The sequence below is a fragment of the Hippocampus zosterae genome, chromosome 5 (genome assembly GCF_025434085.1).
Source record: "Hippocampus zosterae strain Florida chromosome 5, ASM2543408v3, whole genome shotgun sequence".
In the NCBI taxonomy this organism is placed as follows: Eukaryota; Metazoa; Chordata; class Actinopteri; order Syngnathiformes; family Syngnathidae; genus Hippocampus; species Hippocampus zosterae.
The window spans coordinates 7,173,995-7,197,281 of NC_067455.1; the positions used below are offsets into that span (position 1 = coordinate 7,173,995).

Here is a 23,287-nt window from a genome sequence, read left to right on the forward strand (position 1 = left end):
CGTTTGACTTTTGACTTTTCGAATTTTTTTGTGGATCTACCGATGATAGACAAGCCCGCCATATTCACTGTTAAGTGAAACTGCTCACTCCACTTGTGACAAAAACTGTGGAGATTAGCGCTAAATACTTTTTTCACTTGTTTCTGTGTGTGTGTGTGCGTGGGCGCGCACACGTGTGTTGAAAAACAAAAACACATTAATCTCTGTGACATTTCTTTGAGAACATTTGTTCCTCTGGACCGTGTTGCGGCAAAACCAATACTAATTGCATCACATTGCAGCACTGAAAAAAAAGAAAAGCCAGAAGATTTTTTTTAATGAACTTGAATCTTCGTTGATGTTTAAATAAATACATTTTAAAAAGGGGTGGGGGGAGGAAACGAGAAGAATACCACGGGCTGTCTGACAATTCCCTGAATGATTGTTGATTAAATAAACTGATTGATGCTCACGGGGGACATGCAAAAAAAAACACGCATACACAAACACCCGCGTTATACTCTGATAATTTTTGAATTGCTTGCTACAAATGTTTTGGACGTTCAGAATACAGCTCACCGCGGCGAGGTGACTCATACAAATACGCTAACGAGGCAAAAACATTGGGACACTCCATGATCGATATTTTAGATATTTCTATTTTTAGAAAATGTCAATACTTTTGTCATTTTTTTGGTTTATCATTATTAGTGTAATGTTTCTTTCTCATACTTTGATGCTTTCTTGTAGTCAGGCCTTTTTGTCATATTTTCGATTTTTGTCTGATATTTGCATATTTTTTGTTGACTGTTTATCGAATGGCCATGTATATTTACAATTTTCATTTCATATTTTGGTATTTTTCATGTAAAATGTGTGGTCCTGATCAAATATTCATGCATTTTTGTGGGGGAGTTTTCCGAATATGCATATTTCACTAATATTTTGTAATAATCATGCATTTTGTGTCGCATTTGTGTATTATTGTTTAAGGGTTGAAGGGGTGATTTTTTGGGGATCAAATATTTGTATTTTTCCATTTGAATTTTGAGCATTTTTCCATTAAATACTTTTGTCATTTTTTTCTGGTGTTCAAGTATTTTATGTCAAATGTTTTTCATATAGTGTGATATTTGTTTGTTTCATGTCATCAGGCATTTGTGTAATAAGAGATATGTACTTTTTTTTCCCTCCCTAATCACACATGCACTTTTGTTTGGTAATATTTGCGTATTTGTTGTATTTTTTTTCCTATTTGTTGGCCTTTTTCTAATTTGTACTTTGGCAGATCTTTTTCTCCAATACAAATTCATTTGTGTGGAATATTTGCGTATATTTTGGGCAATGGCAGTTCAGTCCTTCCTATCCTCATATGAAAGCTTGGAAACAGACACAATGAGAAGTGGGGGAGCGTGGGTGTGTTGGCCTGCCCTGGCAAGAGACCGGACACACGGACAACACATGTTCACCTGGCAGGACGTTCCTCCACCATGAGAGAGGTAAGAGGTAAGCGGCCAAAAGCAGCATTTCGACGCCAGCCTGACAGCTTTCGACAACAACAGCGCATTGGATCGCCCCGCAAATCGCTTGAGGCCTTTAGCCCAGATTATTCATTAAGAAATAGACTACCTGATGGGTTTTTGGGAGGCAGATGCCGTTATCCGATGTTTAGCAGAATAAAATTCAGATCACTGATTGTATTGGCCGATGATGCAAATATATAATGAATAAAATCAATGGTTGCAGATTTTGGAATATTTGTGTAGTTTTTATATATGTGCATTTGTGTCTGATATTTTGTAGATTTTTAAAATTGTTTTTTGTATTGTGAGATTTTTTTTTTTTACGAATATAATATTAATCTATTTTTTTCTAACATTTTATTTAATTTGGTGTGTGTTGTGTGTAACAATCATCAACATCACATTTTGGGCTACTTTTGAGATTTTAGTATTCTGCAATATTTTGTTTTTATATTTTTGGTGTTCGCGCCAATATTTGCATGTTTTTCTGAATATTTTGGTACCTTGTTTTTAATATTTGCAGATTTTTTTATTTTAACATTTAGTGTTTTTAAGGATTTGTCAGGATGTTTTTGCATTCTTTTGTCATTGTAAATCTCCTTTTTGTATATTTAACAGATTTTTAAAAACATTTTGTGTTGCACTTTTTTCCAAAGACTCATATTTTTCACATATCATTATGACATTAAATCTTTGCCAAAATTTTGCATTCGTTCAATGAATTTCTCTCTTTGTATTTTTAAAAACTGTATCAAATAATTGTGCATTTTTGTCGAATATTTTGGAGGTTTTTCAAACAATTTTAGTTATAATGCAGTATTAGAATTGATCCGTTTTGGGGGGTTTTCCCTAAAATGTGTGCATTTGGCATCCAAAAACTTTTTTTGTTAAATATTTGTGAAATTTTGAGTTATATTTGTGTATTTTTGTTCAATACATTTCCCCCCACCCTCAATATTCATGCACTTTTTCCATCTGCATTTTTTAAACACTTTTACGTCTTTTTGTACTTTCACCTCATTTTTTGAGCATTACTGCAGTCAAAAGTTCTCCAGAGAGCCTGATGAGAAATTCATCTTTAGTCCCGATTCGGACCTGGCTGGAAATTGTCGTCGTATGCGCGGCAAATAAAGCCGGCAAAACAGAGCGTTCCCCTCTGTGATGCATTGTCGTCTGCTCCGCCGCAGGAGCAGAAAACGTTGCAAAGGATCTGAAGGGAGAGGAAGGTTCACGTGCGGCAAACCGAATGGTCGGTGCAACGCAGCCCCGCGGCGCACAACAGCGCTCTGTGTCACGTCTGGAGTGCACGCCAACTGAGCGACGTTCCGGCCGTTCGGCAGGAAGAGAGTGAAAAAAAAAACGAGAGTGATTGTACTTCCGTAAATGAGCTGTAGCGATGATGGGGGTTGGTCTCCTCTCTATTTTATTTTTACAAATACAGATGCATACTATTTTTTTCCCCAATATTATTTCTCAGCCCTGTCAAACTGCAAACAAAATACTAAATGTTGTACATTACTCACCCAAATTGTTCAACAAATCTATTTAAAATGAATAAAGCTGGCGAGATTAATGCTAACGTGCATCGCCAGACACCAAAGCCAGGCTAACTACATTGTACGCCAAACACTCTCAATTCGAAACCCACAAAAACCAATGACTTCAAAATCCACGATATACTGAGTGGGCGAATGATGAGCCGCAACACAGCAGGGAAACGGTGCACGCTCTCGCAGTCACTTAAAGACCGTGATGAGAAAGTGAGGACGAGTGTCGACAGCATCCACCGGTAAAATGGCCTGAGGAAGAAATGAGAAGTTTGATGACACTCTCCTTCCGGGAGAAAGGCTATTATGCGCCGTAATGAGCGCGGAATGGGAGGAAATTGGCTTGGCGCAAAAAATAAATAAATAATTGAGTCTCTTTATTGTATCGGATTGCGACACAAACCGTCCTCGAGGAGCCAAATTGTGATTTATGGCCACACGTGCCGTAAACGTACCATTTAACGCGCCGAGTAAATAGATGAACGCGGTTGTAAAGACGTCAACAAGCGCCGCGCAATGAACCGGGCTTCCTCCGCTACTGTAAATCAAGAAAATACAAAATGAAACTTCTCACAATCTCCACCGCGACGCGCTAACTCAAACCCGGAGAATAATCCTTCAGAGAAGCTCCATTTACCGTCTGTTGCCGTATAAAAGTGTGGGAAAAAAATCCATACGGTCTGGTTCCAGGGTGAAACTATGTCAGCATTTGGGAATGTTTCACTGCCCGTTCCAGGATAAAACTGTCTACTTATTGTCCTTTTCCAAGGTGAAACAAATACTCAGTTCTAGAAAAAAATAATAAATCACCATTGTCGAAACTTACTTAGGTGTCTATTGCAGGGTTAAACTGTCATCAAGGGTAAAACTGTCCCCTTCACAGAGCCATTATTAAATTGTCATTGCCAATTTTTTGCTGATTGCTTTTTCCATCCATCCCCCCATCCATTTTCCGATCCGCTTTATCCTCGCAAGGGTCGCAGGGCGTGCTGGAGCCTATCCCAGTTGTCTTCGGGCACTAGACGGGGGGACACCGTAGGGCACACATAGACGAACAACCATCCACGCTCACATTCACACCTAGGGACAATTTTAGAGCGTTCAATCAGCCTGCCTTGCATGTTTTTGGAATGTGGGAGGAAACCGGAGTACCCGGAGAAAACCCACGGAGTCTCCCAGTTGTCTTCGGGCACTAGACGGGGTGGACACCGTAGGGCACACAGAGACGTACAATCATCCCCGCTCACATTCACACCTAGGGACAATTTTAGAGCGTTCAATCAGCCTGCCTTGCATGTTTTTGGAATGTGGGAGGAAACCGGAGTACCCGCAGAAAACCCACGGAGGCATGGGGAGAATATACAAACTCCACACAGGAAGGCCGGACCGCCTTCTTGTTTTTGACATTTACCACACTACAACACAAGACAAAAATAATGACATTCAAGACAGAAGTGCCCGCCCCCCACTCCCCCGTTGTAAACAGTCAAAGGTATGGCCGGTAATTCATTCATTCATTTAAGGGACTAAAAAGGTATTTTCATCACAATATAGTGTGTTAAATTAATCAGCCGTTTATCGGTATTGGAAATCCGTTCCTCGCCTCAATTCTAACATTTCCCCTGGCTCTGTCTTTCAGGGTCAAACTGTCCATTAAGTTTCAGTTCCAGGGTAAAACCTCCATTACCCAACCACAGGGAGGTAAAACTATCGCCATCGTGCGACCTTCATTCAGGTAACTTGTCTGTTCCGGGATCAAACTTGGTAACACTTTCAAACTTTACAAACTGTTGGGTGCAAAGTCAAAATGTCACCATCACCAGCGCTTGCATTACTAGTTTGTTTAAAGGTCAAATGTTCAGCACTGTGGAACCTTCATTAACTGTCCTTTCTTGTGGTCATACTGTCACAATCACAGAACCAGCACTTACCGTCGGTGACAGTTTTACACTGAAACTGTCGCAGAACGATCATTAACTGTCTGTTCCCAGACAAAGGAATTTTCTGTTTTTAGGTAAAATGCTCAAAGCTATCCAACCTTCTTTGCCTGCCCATTTCAGGGTAAAATTCCACCAACTGTTTATTCCAGGATAAAACTCAGCATATTAAAATGTTTACTGTATTAACTTTCCAGACCAGAGTAAAACTGTCGCCTTCAACGAACCTTCATTACCTGTCCATTCCTGGGTAAAAACCACCACCATCATCATCATCATCATTATCACAGAACCACTATTAACAAAACCACCAATAAATCGTTTGTTCCAGAGTGAAACCTTAACTATCACTGTCATAGAAGCCCAATCATGTGGACGTGCAAAGCACACTTTTTACATAAATAAATAAACAACATCAACGCCCCCTCCCCCACACCCCGCAACCTAAAAATATATTCTGGTTTAAATTCATATAGAATGCAATTTGGTGTTAAGAAAAGCCAAAGAAGAAGCCGAATTACAGTCACGCCTTTGATGCTGACTAAGATGCAGTGTACAAGTTTCGTGCATGTACTGTATTCCATGACATGCTACTACTTAATGCATCAAAGCCAGCTGCTCAAGGCAGATGTCCGACTCCCCCCCCCACACCCCCGCCGCCCCCCTCCACCTCGCCGTCCCCGAAAGCAAACATCACTTTTTAAAAATGTAAATAAAAGTAAATGCACCGAGTGAGGCACGCGCGTGTTGTTATTACCACATTGAAACAATGTGACGGAAGTAAAAACAACAACAAAAACAAAACTACCTTCCTCCTCCAGCTTTCCACGCACATTCCTAAGCAGCGGACTCACACACATGCTCACCCCGAAAAAGATGACACGAACCCGGACAGAAACAGCAGTCAATCACTTACCGGGCCAAAGGAGCATCAGCATATACCGGAGAAGGCGAACGTGGTCTGGCTGCGTCCAACGACGGCTCAAAGTGTCCCAAATCGCGACCGCCTACAGTTCTTCGTCCGGCCGAGCGCGCCCCGGCTGCGAATGATCAAATTGTCTCCGACTTGACGTGCGGCGTAACTATTTAGCTACGCTGCAAATGGAGACGATGCTCGTCCTGAGGCGGGCGTCGTCGTACTGTGATTGACAGTGACCTCAAGCCAATGGTAGGGAGGGTTCTGCGACGTTAGAGCCAATCGGGGGCGGCGGCGCGGTCGGCGAGGTGAGAAAGTGGGATGTGGGGGGGGGGGGGAGTAGGCGGGGGTTTGAGACCTCTGGTTGGCTTGTATCCCTCCGCTTGCTTTGAGAGTCTCACGCTGTCCCAACAATTCATTTATACGAACTTACGACAAATGTCAGTTTATGTTACTACCGAGACTGCTTGGTCAAATTTATCGCCCAGCTGGCTAACTGTGATCGGCCTTCACGTTGACCCTCGACGCGGATAAATTGACAGTAGCGATTGCGAACCAACTACTGGCCGTGATTTATTGCCACTTTCTGCATGATCATCATGTTCATATGTGGACGAAACGAATAGTATACGCGTTAATGTCGCCAACAAGTTTCATCTTTTGCCGGGCGGTAAACTTGACATTGCCATTATGTGACCACGACCGGCGACAAGTATGAAAAGTCGCACTACTTTGTCAAGTCGGTGCGGATGAACACTGTGTTTACGGTCGGGAAGGCGGAGGAGATGACGTCACGACACCGGGAGGGGAGGGTTTGGTGGCGTGCGTTCTGACAGTGCAGCACGTGCACGCATCGAGCAATAATAACGACTTAAGACGTGTAATGCATTATTTTATGGTACGATATTTGAACAAATATTGGTTTCGGTTTCGGCAAGAAGCAAATATATATTCGTAATGACGTATAATCTTTGGTTGTGATGACGTCCCCAGCAACTTGGCTCATCGTGATACCTTAATATTGTGAATTGTCTTATAAATGCCATTCAAACTGAAATAACTGAAATCAAGACATGAATTGTCAATAAAATAGATTTGTGGAAAAAGTGTGATCAAGCATAGCCATATTAAAACCAATTCTTGAAAGATTTTGCCATTTCACAGGGTTGAAACATATTTAAACATGGATAGCACAAACTTAAACTTGTCAAAACACACATTTAGTGCAAAACTTACACCTAAACCAAAAGAGAACCAAACATCATATTATTTAGTCAATAGAAGTAACGGTCATTATAAACCTTCAAGCACCTGCTTTTTAACACACGCAGCAACGACACATACAAATCATAAAGCGAGAGCTTATAGCGCCACCTGTTGGTGTGGCATGTACATTAACTATTGTGGAAAATACTGTATTGTTTATAATGCCCATGTGCAAAATGTCTGAGTTTTGTAGTTGTGGTATCACCAAAGAGTTTGGAAGAAGGATTACACACTGTGTGTTTTATGCTTTACATAAGAAGATTACGCCATGGATTTCCATTGCTGTAGTCAGCTGGACGCTCACTCCCGCAGCTGGGAACGAACACCGGTGAGCGCCGGCGTCATGGAAATGCCGCCACAAGGAATGACAACAAACAGTGGAAATACTGTAGTGACGTATGGGACAATTCATGAATAAAACACCATACAAAATCTGCCTATTGAAAGACACAGCAGGAATCAAAAGTTTCTGTACCCCAATTCAAATGTGAGGTTAGTGTGACAGCAACAAAAAAAAAAGAGACCAAGATAGTTGATCTTGGTCTAATTTTTGAATTTCAAACGTTCTCCTATGCTTAATGTGACCGATAACGTGTCAACAATTGTAACCCGAGATAAAACAACTGAAATAAGATGGTTGCAGAAGTGTGCACACCCTCATTCAATCAAAATGAACCAATTCCATTCAAAATGATCAAGATAAAGTTCACGGATGGAGAATGGAGGTTCACGTGTTAAAGAGGGTTTTTTTCTCCTGTATGTTTTCCTTTCTATCAGGAGCCTTTTAAAAAAGGAATCTTAGGGAATTGGAATGGTTCACAATACATTTGAACAATGAGATCCCCTGGATACTGTATGACGTGACCAAAAAAATATATATATCAGGAAAAGCCTTTTAGAACATCTGAACTGTAATCAGGGTTAATAAGAGGCATTTATAATGGCGACAAGTATGCGTTGACTTCCATTTCTGAATTTCAGATGTACTGTACAGCTCGAACTTCCGCAGATTTGCTTCACAACTATATGTAATTTGACGCCCCCTGTCGGAACATCTGCCTCACTGAATGCCTTCATTTGTTTAGGATGACTATTTCAGCGACATGACATCTCCAAGTGGATGTTTATTGCTCAGGAAACACCCATGGAAACTTACTTTTTTTGGTGGGGGGTGGGGGCAGAAAGTGTGCACATGCCTGTGAAAACTGATTGAGGAGTTCTGGACACGAACCACCAAAGGTCACTCAGAAGCATCCCCTGCACAGGTAGAAAGAAAACAGCCTCTGAATCAGTTTGAAAAATTAACATGAAATTCGGTGGACATGTCTATCATGACAGGGTGCATGGAAAGGTCTGAAGGACCAATGGCGGAAATCGAACAGGTCAAGGCGAATTTATTTCCATCCCCATCACATTTCATTCACAAGGCAACTCGATGTGCTTCACACAACCAAAAGCAGACCACAGAGAAACATATCCAAACACAACTGCAGAACTGTGCACACTCTGCTTCATTAAACATTTTGATTCAGAGCTGTGTGTCCCAATTCTTTTGCCCATTTTGTCTTCACAAAAAATTACATTCCAAAAAGTGGACGCGCTGAATAAACTTACTGTGTGTTTGCTTATCCAAATGTGAAACTTGGGCACAGCTCCTCACCATTTGGCTTGTGGAGAAAAATTAATGACACACACACACACACACACGAAATCACAAACATTGTTGTTAAACCAGTGCATAAAAGGAATACTCACTTTTCTTACATTTAATTTTTGGTCTACAAGTTCAACATTTTTTTCTATCTTTCCATTCTCCTCTCAACAATAACGAGCAATTAGCTCTACTTTAGAACTAATAGTATGTTAGGCAGCAGGTGAGCAATTACTTGACTTTATTTACCTCTCTTTTGTGTGTGTGTGTGTGTGTGTGTGTGTGTGTGTGTGTGTGTGTGTGCGTGTGTGTGTGTGTGTGTGTGTGCGTGTGTGTGTGTGTGTGTGTGTGTGTGTGTGTGTGTGTGTGTGTGTGCGTGTGTGTGTGTGTGTGTGTGTGTGTGTGTGTGTGTGTGTGTGTGTGTGTGTGTGCGTGAGACCCGCAGCTTGTCTTCCGCTCCGGCTGCACCGCATCCCTGCGGTTGCCTAGCAATGCCGACGGTCTCCATGACAACCGCGCCAACAAACGCCCCCCTCTCCTCTCTTGTCTGTGGCCGTCAATTTGGACTAAAGTGCAACCGTCTCAATGAGCCGTATCACACAGTCAAGGCAAAGGAGGATGAAAGGTTCAGGGGGCGGCGTCGAAGACCAGTGACGTGAGGCGAGGCTCATGGCTGGTGAGGCACTGACTTTAGAGTCAGATTTATCAGTTGAGAAACCAAACGGAGTGGCGTTTTTGTTCATTCAATTAGCAGCCAGATTGGGTGTAGATGGGAGCAGCACTCTGTTTGTAAAGAGTGGGTTACTTTCATATTTTCAGTACTGATGTTTGAGGCGGTTCTGGTAGTGGTCTTTATGAATTACATCTTGTTTTGATGGGTAATCTAATTGAATTCAAGAAGTTTTGATGGTAGCATGGTGAGTCATTTCGAGCAAAATTTTTAATGGACTTCAGCTGCGCACGAGATTTTAGAATTGCAGCTGTAGCTCCATGTATGCATAGAACAACCAACGTCAACCTATGTGCTCTCGTACGATGAAATGCTTCTTGTTTTCAGTCTTCTTCTTTCAAAAAAAGTGTGCTGCCATCTAGTCGTAGATAATGGCATTGCAACCCGAAGGTAGGACAAAACAGTTATAAACTGTAAAAAAAATGTCACAAAACGGGACAGCAAACCCGGAAATAACCTCGCCTTTACTGCACTATAATCATCCTGTGAGTGTGAGTGTGTGTGTGTGTTTGTGTGTTCATTCAAATCAAACATGACGCGAGTGAATTTTTCCCATCGTGAGGGGAGATTTCAATGATGCAAACTGTTCCTCTTATGTTTTTCGTTATATGGGCTTCCTCGTGGTATGTGAAATAATTACTGAATGAATTACAAAGAAAATGTACATTAACAGTATGACCTAAAATTCAGGCAAACATTATAATGACGTTTGTTGCCTGCTGGCATGTTCCTCTTTGTTTGTTTTACTTTTCGTCTCGCGCATAAATTTTGTTTAACTTTTATGTACAGTAGAATACAATGAGTTGATTACAAAGTACAGGTACTACAGATGTAGAAGGCTCTGGACAGATTAGACTGACGCAGCAACACATGGAGGTGAAATCTGATTGGAATGAATGAATGAATGAATGAATGAATGAATGAATGAATGAATGAATGAATGAATGGATAGATCGATCGATCGATCGATAGATCATTAATCATCCAACACATTCATGTACTGGAAGAAGTGAAATTAAGAGAAACATTATGAAAGAACATGAATATATCGATGTGAATTAAATTATTATAATTGAATGTGAAGAACATTTTAGGTTGGTAATATTTAAAAAAAACTATTTTACAGTTGAACTTGTAGTATTCAAAGTCGACCGCTAGAGAGAGACAAAGGACTATCAATATGAAGTCGCAGCAGTGCTACCCTTTGTCCTGCAGATGGCGCACTGTGTCCTGCCATTGGATCCGCTCTTCTTTCTACATTACAGCGCAAAACCTGAGTCATCATCTCATCAGAATCAGACCGTTCTTTTAAAAAATATTTTTAAAACCCACCGTAATGTTAATCATCTTCTGGTCTACCTGGTCGCTGGTTGTGTCATTTTAAATGCGAACATATTTAATTAGATTGATCCATAATACATTAAATTGCTTTTCCCATATTTTGCTCCACTATTCATGTTCATTTAGACAAGGAAATGCGAATATATAGGCTGGACAATTCATTAGATACGCTAAATTTTTTTAAAAAAGCCTTCATAAAGAGTGTCATGAAAAATAAAAATAATTATTCAAAGTAAACTTGTATCTTAAACAAGATTACTTTGACAATATAACTGTCTGACTGCACTTCGTACTCAGGACTGTTCCTAATATTTTGTCACCTTATTTAGCGCCAACGAATGGTCAAAATATTAGAACCAGGTCTCTTGTATTGGGTAAAAATTAAAGATTAATTAGGACGACGTGCATTGTATGCTGATCATTTCGATGACGATGACGATGTTTATGACTAATCTTCATCCTGGAAACAAAAGTGGGGGAACTGAAATGTAATATAAACTTCGAACACACGTGTGAATGCAATGTGGGCCATTTCTTTTCCTCCTGCAGTTCCTCTTTTTTCCCCTCTTCTTCCTCCTCCTCCTCCTCTTCGTTTTTATAGACAGAGGGTCTTTCTTTCTTTCTTTCTTTCCCATTCCTGAAATTAACCCCTTAAAAAGGAGAGGAAAAAGCGTCTCACTTTTAATTTATGTGCATATTAATTGCTTCCATTGTAACTTGCATCGTGGGATACTGCATGAAAATGCGTGTGTGTGTGTGTGAGTGTGTGTGTGTACGCGCGCGTGTGCGTGAGTGTTCGCTCCAATCAAACATCACGAGTGAATTTTTCCCATCGTGAGATGCAAAATCTTCCTTTTACTGTTTTCTTCAAAGGGACGTTTCATTTATTCTTTGACGCACCTGAAAAATGTCACATGACGCCCATAATTAATTTGGACAAAACGTCACAAAGACGTTCCAACCGTGCAAATAAACACAATTCATTTCATCGGTTTAAATTTTAATTAACACTATAGGAAGGGAAGAAAACGCCAAGGCAAAAAGGCAACAACAACTAAGCTGAGCAACGTAAATTACTACACCTCATCCACGTAGAAATAAAAGGTGAATGATTAAATTTTTAGAGTGAAAAAAAAAACATAATCTCTGAATGACATATTGTGCTCAGGGGAATTCAAAAGTAATATTTTTTTTTTGCACTTCCCCCTAATTTGACATAAAATGTACATTCAATGTCTACAACTCTATATTTAATTCCGGTGTCTGACCTCAATTTGAGATAAAAAAAAATCGAAGCAGGAAAGGTTGAATACGAAAAACATTTTATTTTCCTCTTTTTAGCTTGCTCTCGACTATGACCCACTTTGGATGCAAATAAGCACGACACATTTCCGGCTTGACGTACATTAATGACTAATTAAATCACCGCCACTTCCTGTTCTTCGTCACGTGATCCTCGCACCTGAGCCCGGGTGTGTCAGAGAAATATGCAAATGAGATGTAAATAGTAGGGGGGGGGGATAAACCAATCCAGGGATATTTGATTAGGAATCACGAGGAATGAAGGAGCCTTAAAACCCCCCAAAATAATTAATAAATAGACTAATAAATAAATAAAAGCTTAATTTTAAATGCAAATAGGAATATATCATTGTGGTCACTTCATTAGGTATACGATAGAATTCTATTCGAATATGATGTGAATTTTAAAAAAGTGCATTTATTAATAATAATAATAATAATAATACATTTACTTGATTAGCGCCTTTCAAAACACTCAAGGTATCTATTAATAATTGGTATTGGTATGTATGATTGTCTCATGGGTCAAAATTTTAGAGGCAGCCAGCGTATACTTTGCTGTAATAATGAAGCAAATACATATCAAATTAATAGTGCAAAAGAACGTTCCATATTTTAATGAAATATCCATTTACGTTATCTCTCTACTCTGACGTGAGATTGGTGTACCTAATGAGGTGACTAGTGAGTGTTATTTTATTTCAATTGGTGACGCAGCAAAATGAAACTCACTCCAACATCATGAACATTTGAAAATAAACATTGAAATACGTATTGGAGAGTTTATTTAAAGTAACGTTTAACTTCTAAACGCAAGAAATTAATAAAACTGCACTCGATTTCTCAAGTGCGCATGCGCAGAAAAATGAAGGTTCACTAATTAATTTCACACGAAGAAGCTTGATGAAGCCCATAAAAACATATAAAGCTTTGGTAAATCGTATTTTAGTATTTTCTACAATTATTGCCTGGTGAAATCGAGTCGCCATATTGCAAACAAAACCATCTTTAATTAAAACCAACAGAACATAAATTATTCATTTATCATCTTTTTCACTGGATCTTCCGCACAAAAAAATGAGAACAACAACAAAAAAACTGAATGTTTTTTTTCCCCACCAACTTGAAATGAATGAAATACATAAAATGAAGATTTTTTTGTGACTTAAAAGGACGAATTTAGATGAAAATGTTCCTTCAAGGCCATAATAATCATCAATATCACACAGCAGATTTGAGCTCTTCAAAGAAGGAAAGGGGGGGGGACCTGATCATATCCCTCCGGCGACTAAGCACATGTTTTTTATCCCGCATTAGCATATATGCAAATGACTTTCTAATTGCGGCTGTAATCACTTTGTGTGGCGTGGGAGATTTTTCACACCGCCATGTTGGCTTTGCGTGTCGTCTTCCTCAAAACGACACCTAATGATTTATTTCCGACGATTTTCGATTGTAATAATTATTATTATTATTTAGATGTTTTTAATTTTTTTTACATTTTTAAATTTTTGCCTCTGTACACACGTGGTCGTCGTCAGTCTGTCAGCTGAGTATAACCCCCCCCCTTTCGCCACTGCCACCCCCTCCCAAAAAAGGAGCTTTTGGATGCAAGCGTGGATCATTCAAGAAGGTGAGACTAACAAGGAGGGTGAAAGGGAAGGGTACACACACTTTTTGGGGAGGTGAGGGTCCTGGGGTGGTGGTGGGAGGAGGATGGGGGGGGGGGGGGGACATAAGCTGCAAAACAAATGCGTTTAATTACGCTTTAAATGTGAGCCAGTCGCTGCTTCCTATTTAATCATCAATTGTGTGTGTGTGTGTGTGAGCGTGCCCGCGTGCGCGTGAGCCATTTTGACACAGTGGACAAAAGCACGCGGCTGGGACACGTCCGGTGCGCGTGCACTCGTTCCGACGTGCGTGCGTGCGCGCGCACAACAGGTTCCGGGCAGGATCTCTGAGCTGCCGTTTCCTCGTCACTCGTTGTCATATCCCATATCGCAAATTTCAAGATGAACAAGACCCGGATTCGGATCTTTTAAATTCGCTGTGTTCGAGGAGGGAAATCTCGATAAACGTGCTGGACAGCGCAGTTTCTAAATTTGAGCAAGTCTAGTGGGTTTCATAAAAATGTATCATGGTCAAAACAAATTGCTAGAATGTAAAAACTATTATTTGAGTGAAATTGGTTTGATTGTGGTTTGATAGGAGCCAATCAGAGACCGTTGATTGATGGGTTGATCCAAAATGGTCAACTCAACTGTTTGCTATTTTGTCTTTTGGCTCAAAATTTCAAGTCAACAAACTGGTACATTTTTTTTTCAATTGGGCAATTCAACAAACTGCTTGAAGTTTTAAGAAATAAATAAGAGTTGACAGAACTAACTCTTGCTTGTATTGTGCCCCAACTTAAAGATGTAGGTTAAAAAAAAACATTCAGGAAATTGTTATACAGCAAAAAAAAAAATAAAAATAAAACGTGTTTGCTTAGTTGTGCTAATTGACATTTCTATTTTATGTTCATCTATATTTGAAAGTTGTTCCACCTTGAATTACTTTTAGCCCTCCATAAAGTACAAATTTGGCTTTTTACAGTGTGGAACTTTGGGATGAAGACTTAAATCAAATAAATATGACTTAAAGCTCACTGACGGTAAAGTATAACCATTAGCATACAAAGACATCCCCCCCCCACCCCCCACCTATTGATTTGTTTTGCCGTCTGTTGTCATAAATCGGGATGGAAGATAAACAAATGCTGTGGGATGAATTCACCTGCAAAAATGCATAGATCATGCAAGTTGGAACGGGTTGAATCAGTCGACGATTATGGAGGCGCTCCTGCCGTAAAAAGTTTCTTCTGCTGCAAAAATGTGGGAATTTCGACAAAGGAAGTCGTTCCGAAGATGACCTGAATAAATTGAAACTGGAATGGTTTGAATTTGGTCAAGAAATGTGGAACGATGATTAGGTAAATATGTAAAGTGAAGACTACTACTACTATATCTACTTTGGGATGTTTTTTTTTGTTTAGGTGGAAATTTGGGAATGTCATAATTGTTGGAATGTGGAAAAAAAACAATTGAATGAACACAACTTAACAAAGTGTTATAACCAATCATAACCAATGCAACTGCTCTTGCCAAATAGTGATCTGTACTGCCAAATTCACATCTCCGGGAGTGCCAATTTTTGCATTTTGAAATTATTTGTCCATGAAAGTGCTACTGCCACGTGACAAACTATAACATATGTCTTTGGAAGAAGGATTTATGTGCAAACAGTACAGGTACAGAATATTTTGTGTTCAATTTTATGAAGGCCATCCTGACATTTTCTTGGCTTCATGCTCATATTCAAATATCGGAGAGGTCTTTGTAAATGCAATATGGCTAATTGGTCAATCCTGAACAGCGAGCTAAAACATTTGTTTATTACACGCCACCTCTCAAATAGTAAGCTGTGCTGCCAAAATCCACCTTCGGCATGTGGAAGTGTACCAAACTACAATTTAAGTACATTTATTAGTTAGAAGTAGCAAAGTGCAGTGATCTTGTGTTCCATTTATGAAGGCCTTGCTGATAATTTTCCTGACAACACGTTGACCTTGAAATATTCATAAGTTCTTTACAATAAAGCCGCAGTTATTGTGAAATGTTTTTTAAAGTCATTTGCTAACTAGCTAATAAAGACTCCTCTTTAACAAGCTGCTACAATCCATTCATAACAGCAATTACTTGCCAAATAGTGAGCCAAGCTGCCAAACTGTCATCGGCAGAGTTCCCATTCTTGCTTTATTTGATTATTTGCATGCAGGAGTGTATCGACTGTAATTTACATATTTAGATTTGTTAGACAGTTATAAATAGCATATTATATATATATACAGTTTATTAAAATATCTCGTGTTTTACAAAATGTGAAAGTGTACCAAACCATAATTTACATAGTTAGATTTGTTCGTTATAAAGAGCAAAGGGTCGCCATTTTGTGTTCCATTTGAACACTAAACTTGGCCACATGTTGACATGAAATATCGAATTGTTCTTTGCAATAAAGCTACAGTTATTAACGGGGTTATTAATTCTTTATGTCATTTGCCAATTCGTTAATAAAGACCCCTCTTTAACAGGCTCAACCCATTCAACAACAACATTCCGCTCGCCAAATAGTGAGCCATGCTGCCAAACTAATTGTGATTGGGGTGTTGCCATTTTTGCCTTATCTGATGATTTGCATGTGGATGTGTACCAAATTATCATTAGTGTATTCCGATTTGTTAGTTAGCTCCAAATAATAGAGGGCAGACATTTTGTCAAATTGCTCCAGCCATGTTTTCTGTTTATGACTGGCAAAAAGTGAACCTTATTGTTGAGTGCAACTAAATTTCTATAATGACCTCCCCTCTTCCAAGACGTGTGTGTGTGTGTGTGTGTGTGTGTGTGTGTGTGTGTGTGTGTGTGTGTGTGTGTGTGTGCACGCGCGCATGTGCAACAAGGGCGCAAATGAACTTGGGTGGTGGTGCTGGTCCGTCTCGGGTTCCCATGCAGCATGAAGAGGGAGGAAGAGAGTAGGATGGATGTGGGATATTGAGAACGAGGATCGGTGGGGGCTACTGGATGTACCCCCATTGTACACCCCCCCCGACCCCCACCCCTTCACCCCCTCCCCTCCCACCCATCTATCCCATTAAGCACCTCAGAGCGGTGGTCTTTCCCAAGAGGCGCTCGGGGCCTGCCGCCTGCCTAACCCGCCGGACGCGGTAGCCTGGCATCGGCGAAGGCGCGCGCACACACAGAGACGCCATTTAGAGGCCTACGTCGCTTCCAGGAAAGAGAAGTGGAGAGAAAGACAGAGAGAGAGAGAGAGAGAGAGAGAGGGCAGAGACCCCTGACAACCAAGTCGTGTGTGTGTGTGTGTGTGTGTGTGTGTGTGCGTGTGGAGGTGTGGGGTGGGGGGCTGACAAAGTTGTCTCTTTGGCAGTCGTGCCTCCTATTGAAGCAGTAATTTATTCAAAGGAGATTTTTATCCCCGCCATGTGATTCTTATGATAATGGGGCGGTGCACGCCTCCTTTTTGGACCCTTGTCTGCGGCTCCAGGCTCGGCGCTGACACTAAAAACTGATTTGCACGCTTCCCACAAATCCCACCGCAGCCCCCCCGAACCCCCCCTTCTATCCCAGATTCCTGGACTCCCGCGTACATCCCACGCACACACCGAGCGCCACGCACGTGCATGCTGGAGACGGGGGCTCGCGGCCCGCTTGGTGTCAAACAGGGATGAAATGCTTTACCGGTAAAGAGTGATGAAATTCCTCTGGGAAACGTTGTCATTTTCAGCTTCTCCCCTCTCACAGAAAACAGAGACTAAAGAAGAAAGTGAGAAACAGACAATGTTAGCGTGCAAAGAGGGTAAATATGGGATCACAGAGCAGACAGTCAAACAAGAACACTGAAGCCAGACCTTTTTTAAATGGAGGAAGCATAAAAAAAGTACAAACAGAAAACAATGATGACAATCATGTCAGTACAAAGTATCTCTTTTTGGAGCAGTGTAAGAATCCCCGACGTATAAACTAAAGTAGGTGAATGGAGTCAAAACAGAAGCTAGATGCTAAGGACAAAATAAAACCTGACCGCTTGCGAAACGAGTCAAGACCAAACTATCACAAGCAACACGTTATGAACAACGCCGAGTACCGTCTTGTGAATTGTGGCAGGTACGTTCTTTAAAAGAACGTCGACGGGAGTCTCTTTGTAAATTGGAACGGCTGTGTAATTGCTTATTCCACTCTCGACAAGCCTAACCAACCGCTACATCTTTAGTTTAAGCTAGCTGACAAGAACAAGATACGGGTAGTCTATGAGTTCTTGGTTTCGTCGTATTTTTCGACTGGAACGGTACTTGGGCGGCGACGGATGACGTTTCGCAAGACCATAACGACGTACCAACAGACAAGAATGCAAACTAAGAAATGGCTAGACCACCGGTACCCAAGTCTGGTCCTCGGACGGCCCTGTTCAGTCTTTTTTTTATATATTTCCCTCCTCAATCTCACCTGATTTAAACGATCGGGATCGTGAGCAGGCTTCTGCAAAGCTTGCTGATGAGCTGATCATTTAAAGACAAGAAGATGACAAAGAAGATAGCAGACGCTAATGGTACGGTGCTACAAAATAGACGCAAGCGACACGGTAACGGTAAAGTAGACGCCCAAGAAGGAGACACGATTCAAATTGACGACTGACGACAATAACATAAGAAGCTAACAATGACATGTTAGCTTCTTACGATAACATAAGAAGCTAACAATGACATGTTAGCTTCTTATGTTATCGTGCTATGACTTAGAATTTTTTTTCCGAACGATGTCTTCAAACCACAAGTACTACTTGATTCAATCAAATGATCTATTCTTGATTTGCTATATTAAGTATGTTAACGTAAACTGCCAGATCTAAAACACAAGCGCCACCCATGCTTCTATTCGCAGAAAGCAAACAGTTGGGCTTGACTCCATTTCAAATGTCATAATCCAGCATTACTGCATGAATGGGGAGGCCAGCACGGTGAAATAGCGATTAGAACATTTGCCTCACAGCCACAAGGTTCCCGATTCAAATCTCTCGACCGCGGTTGCAATTTGAGTGTCCGTTCAGTGCTTGCGTTCCAAAAACATTCATGTTAGCATCATTCACGAACCTAAATTGGACACGGTTGGGAATGTACTATGTTGGGAATGTAAGTGCGATTGTTGGTCTATATTTGTCCTGTGGCTGACTGGGGACGAGTTCAGGGTGTCCTCAGTTTCTCTCACCTGCATCTGTAATGAGGACACACTTGTAAATGGAATGATGGAGATTTTAGTCATCTTCCAATTCCGCTGAGCTAGGGCATACACCAGCTGCGTCACAGTGGGGGGGTGGAGGGAGCTACCCGGAAGTGACCTGCGTGACGTCAGGGAGGGGCGTGTTCTTTTTTGACCACACACACATATATATATATATATATATATATATATATACACACATGTTCCTGGAACAGCCATGTCCAAGTTCTCAGTACATGTGACGCAATGACGGAGAGCGCGAGCGAGCCGCTAGGGGGAGTCGGAGGGGCGAGGGGGGGGGGGGGTGAATGATGATAAGGCGATGGAAAAAGGAGGGTCATTTTTTTTGGAGAGGGGGGGGGAGAGCCAGTTTGGCGGGAAATAACGGTTCTGCCGCTGCCATTGGAGGATGAGGCAGCGGCAGGCGTCTGAGTGGATGGACGTCACACGCACGCACACGCACGCACGAACGTCACGGCCTGGCGCGGCCGTCAAGAGCGCGCGCGTCAGCCTCCGCCGGCTCAGTCGCAGCTCACTCGCCATCAGTACGCACTCACTGCCGGGAGCCTCATCACACGCTCGGATGGTTCCGGTTCCGGTCCCACACACGGCGTGAGTATCAAACATCACTGCTGATATTCGTACAATTTTTATTACTCATAATCATATTTTTGTTCTTGAATTGAGGGGAAATGCACTCGCTTGAATGTCATCTTGATTGTGCGCCATCCCCATCCGCTGAAGAAGGCAAATAGAAATAAACAACGTGAATTCAGATTTTTTTCCAACAATATTATGTGCGTTTAGGAGCCAGTGCTCGATCACGTGTTGGTTCCGCTACCGCTGCAGCTGCTGCCGCTGCTGCTGCTACGTGCACGCGTGGCGGTAAACAACGTGCACGTGCGTGTGATTTGACGTGATCTCTAGCATCTTCAGTATCATTATTGCTCGTCGTGCATGCGCACGCTGGCAGCAGGCCCAAACTAACACGAACAAACACGAAGACGCACTTTTTTTTTGTCCTGCACGTTGACGCCGTGCGCGGCCACGTGAGTCACATCGAGATGATGAGGAGGATTATGCCAGCAAAAGCCGCAGTGCACGCGCATTAATAACAAGACAAAAAAGTGCAGCTTGAGGCTTCACATGGAAGGAAAAATTAGCGTGTTTTCGCCTGTATACGTATGTAATATATTTATACGCACGCACGCACGCACACACACACACACACACACACACACATACACACACATGTACACCCAACAGCGTGCGCCCATTCGGATCAGAACATTTAGGGAAGAAAACACGGATTATGCAAGGTTCCACATGATGTGGCTGTGAGATTTTCTCGGACACACACACACACACGCGCGCGCGCACGCACCAATAGTTACTAACTGAACGTATCGCAAACATAATTACATAGATTTATTGTGTTACATTTTGTGATGGTTCGTATTAAAATTTAAAAGCAGAAACACACGTCTCGCATTGAGTGTGCGCTGGCGTTTATAAACGTGTGCAAAAATTGTGAGTGCACCTCTGTGGAAATTGTGCTCCATTTCACTTTGTATTCCACGAAGTGTGCTCTACAATAACTCATTGAGCACCCGCATTTTGAACATTTTCAAAAGCAAAACGTGAGCATGCGTGTTTGTTCCATTTGCGGAATAAAAATGTTGTATCTCCTTTTTCTTTGCAGACGTGCACCCACGCGCACGCACACTCAAAGGCCTGACGATACCTCACGCACCGTGTAGGTAATTGACCACACACACGCGCGGGCATTCGCCATATCATTTTGTATTTTTAAAATTTGTATTTTAGTTTTTTTTATTTATTTTTAGACACTGGTAATAATAATTCACGACTGCAAAATAATTGCGTTTAAACACGTGAGCAGGGTTCAATCGTGCATTAAACACAGGATGTAAGTGACAATGATACGATAATCGAATCTAAATTTATAATGGCAGGTCATTTAAAATAAACGTGTACTTCATGTTTTAAAAGCGGGGAAAAAACATCACAGCGGCCAGTAAGTATAAAAGTGCATGTTGATTATTGTAGCATATTAAAAACTTTAATATTAAAGTCATATTAATGACATTAATATGCTACAAAGGCGAAGAGGAGCATATTGACAGAAGTGAATGATTACAAATCGTGAATACTGTCAATAACTCGGTGTATTATTATGATTTTTATTATTAGGTTTATTATCATCACCTTTGCAAACCAAAAAATAATGAGTGTGAGGGGGGGGGGGGGGGGAAACGTAAAAATGATGCAACAAAAGTGTCAATATGCTGTTAATAATTAAATACATGTGCTGTATTTGATACGTGTGTGTGTGTGTGTGTGTGTGTGTGTGAGAGACATTCTATGAATGTGTGTGTGTGTGTGTGTGTGTGTGTGTGTGAGACATTCTATGAATGTGTGTTGTGTTTGCACTGTGTGTGTGTTCACATGTACGAGCGTACTTGTGCCCTCCCGTTGATTGTGTCGCACATGCCGGTTGTTTTCGTCTTCGTGTGTTAGCATGTAGCATCCGCGGTAACACAAAGTAGCATCTGTGCTAACACGTAATAGCGTCTGTGCTAAAGGCACGGCGTCCATGTTGACTGGAGAATATGCCACCGCCTGCAAATATATAGCTCCATCTCCTCCCTTTCAAAGAGGGGGAGTGACTTAATGGGGGGCGGGGTGGGGGTGGGGGGGGGGGGGTTGTGGGCACACACAGCCGCTTTAATTAGGCGCACCCCTGTGCCATGTACCCCACTGGGTGTGTTACATTATCGACATCTGCTTGTGTGGGTTTTTTTGTTTTTGTGTGTAAAAAGGTAATATTGTATGTGTGTTGTTGGATTTTCCTCTTCGTGCTCCCTCCACCGTGCCGCCTGTCCCCCTGTGGCTTTTGGCACCAACCTGAGCGTTGGCATCAGATAATGGAAATGAAGACGAGGGTCTTTCTTTTGTAGTCCCAACAGCCAGCATCCTGGTTTCATTTAAAAAGAAATTTTGGTCCAGGCGGGGGGTGGCGTTAGAAGATGTCACTAACCCGCAGGGCTCGCCCGGTGAGTGACGTGGGCGCGCCACGGGGGAGGGCGGGCACCAGGCGGTGGGCTGCTTTGAACCGGCTATCGCTCCACCCACCACTGCTTTTCTTAAAGCCTCGTTTACGAAAAAAGGGTTGTGTTCAGACCATTTGCGTTTCACACTAAACACAGCAAAGTAGGAAACATTCCCCAAGTAAATTTCAGGTGTACTTTCACATACTAGCTTTGATGTTGGGAAATTTGCAATTTGAATTCTGCCGAACAAAACAAAATCAATAAATAATGCCATCTTTAACGGGCAGCGTGAAAGGGGTGAATTGAGTTTGATCCCTGATCCGCCTCTGTACTTTTCACACAGTGACATGGGGTGGTCTAAATTGTGCTCAGAGACTCCTGAAGAAATTTAGTTGGGGTCGGGGGGCAATGGGGGGCGGGGGGTCCTCACGCTACTGTATGTTGTTACCTTTCAAACAGAACATGGTTGTGCCTTCAGATACGAGTGACTCGACTTGCGAGTGACTCCTTCAAGATCCAAGCCGTTTTGACTTTGAATTTCAGATACCATACAACTCAACACACCTTGTTTCGAAACAAGCAGCAGATTGGCAGAGAGACTTATAGCTCTTTAATGCCCCTCGCAGTTAAGATATCCTTTATTAGTCCCACACTGGGGAAATTTAGTTGACGTTCACTATCAAACTAAACATCAAACAAAAGATCATTTCACACTGTGCATTTAAAATAACCGCACAACTTTGCTCCACGCTATCCTAAGGCTCACACACAATGCAAAATGCCACAAATGAGGTCATGAGTAGCATCCAGTTGCCATTTTATCACCTTTAAGCCACAAATATTTGAACACAGAATGTGCAGTAACACACGAAGACAGACAAGATGGTCTTATTTTTTATCTGCAGTGAATAAAATGACTAATATTATAGCAGCAAACGGAGTCACAGTAGTTTTGACGCCATTCTTCGTTTGTGTCCGCTTGACTTTATTATACTGCCCCTCAAGGACCATGTCATGCAGAAGGAGATGCATTGGATTAATCATGACACACAAAATATTAATTTTTTTACATTCTCATGATAAACTACACCATTATTGAGTGATTTTCCCCCCCTCATTAAAAAGCATTACAAATTCTGTCAATTTAAATTTTTATTTGTTTTTGGGCGGAGGCTGGAACAAATAAATGGC

General features: G+C 41.5%; 1 protein-coding gene and 1 long non-coding RNA gene across 9 annotated transcripts in view; both read right to left on the bottom strand.

The window, feature by feature from the left end:
- The window catches only part of mef2d (myocyte enhancer factor 2d), a 78,453-nt gene extending 72,330 nt beyond the window's left edge, over positions 1 to 6,123 (bottom strand). For 3 of the 7 annotated variants that reach the window (XM_052066354.1, XM_052066349.1, XM_052066352.1), the window contains exon 1: positions 5,903 to 6,119. The gene's annotated coding sequence lies outside the window, so the exon portion shown is untranslated. Of the gene's footprint in view, positions 1 to 5,902 lie in introns of all 7 variants that reach the window. The other 4 variants (XM_052066355.1, XM_052066350.1, XM_052066356.1 and 1 more) reach the window with 2 other exon arrangements.
- A 2,205-nt stretch (positions 6,124 to 8,328) lies between these two features.
- The window catches only part of LOC127601265 (uncharacterized), a 35,577-nt gene continuing 20,618 nt past the window's right edge, over positions 8,329 to 23,287 (bottom strand). For both annotated transcript variants that reach the window (XR_007962520.1, XR_007962519.1), the window contains 2 exons: positions 17,487 to 17,559; positions 8,329 to 8,425 (listed from right to left, as the gene is read on the bottom strand). This is a non-coding gene — a long non-coding RNA (uncharacterized LOC127601265). The remainder of the gene's footprint in view (positions 8,426 to 17,486; positions 17,560 to 23,287) is intronic.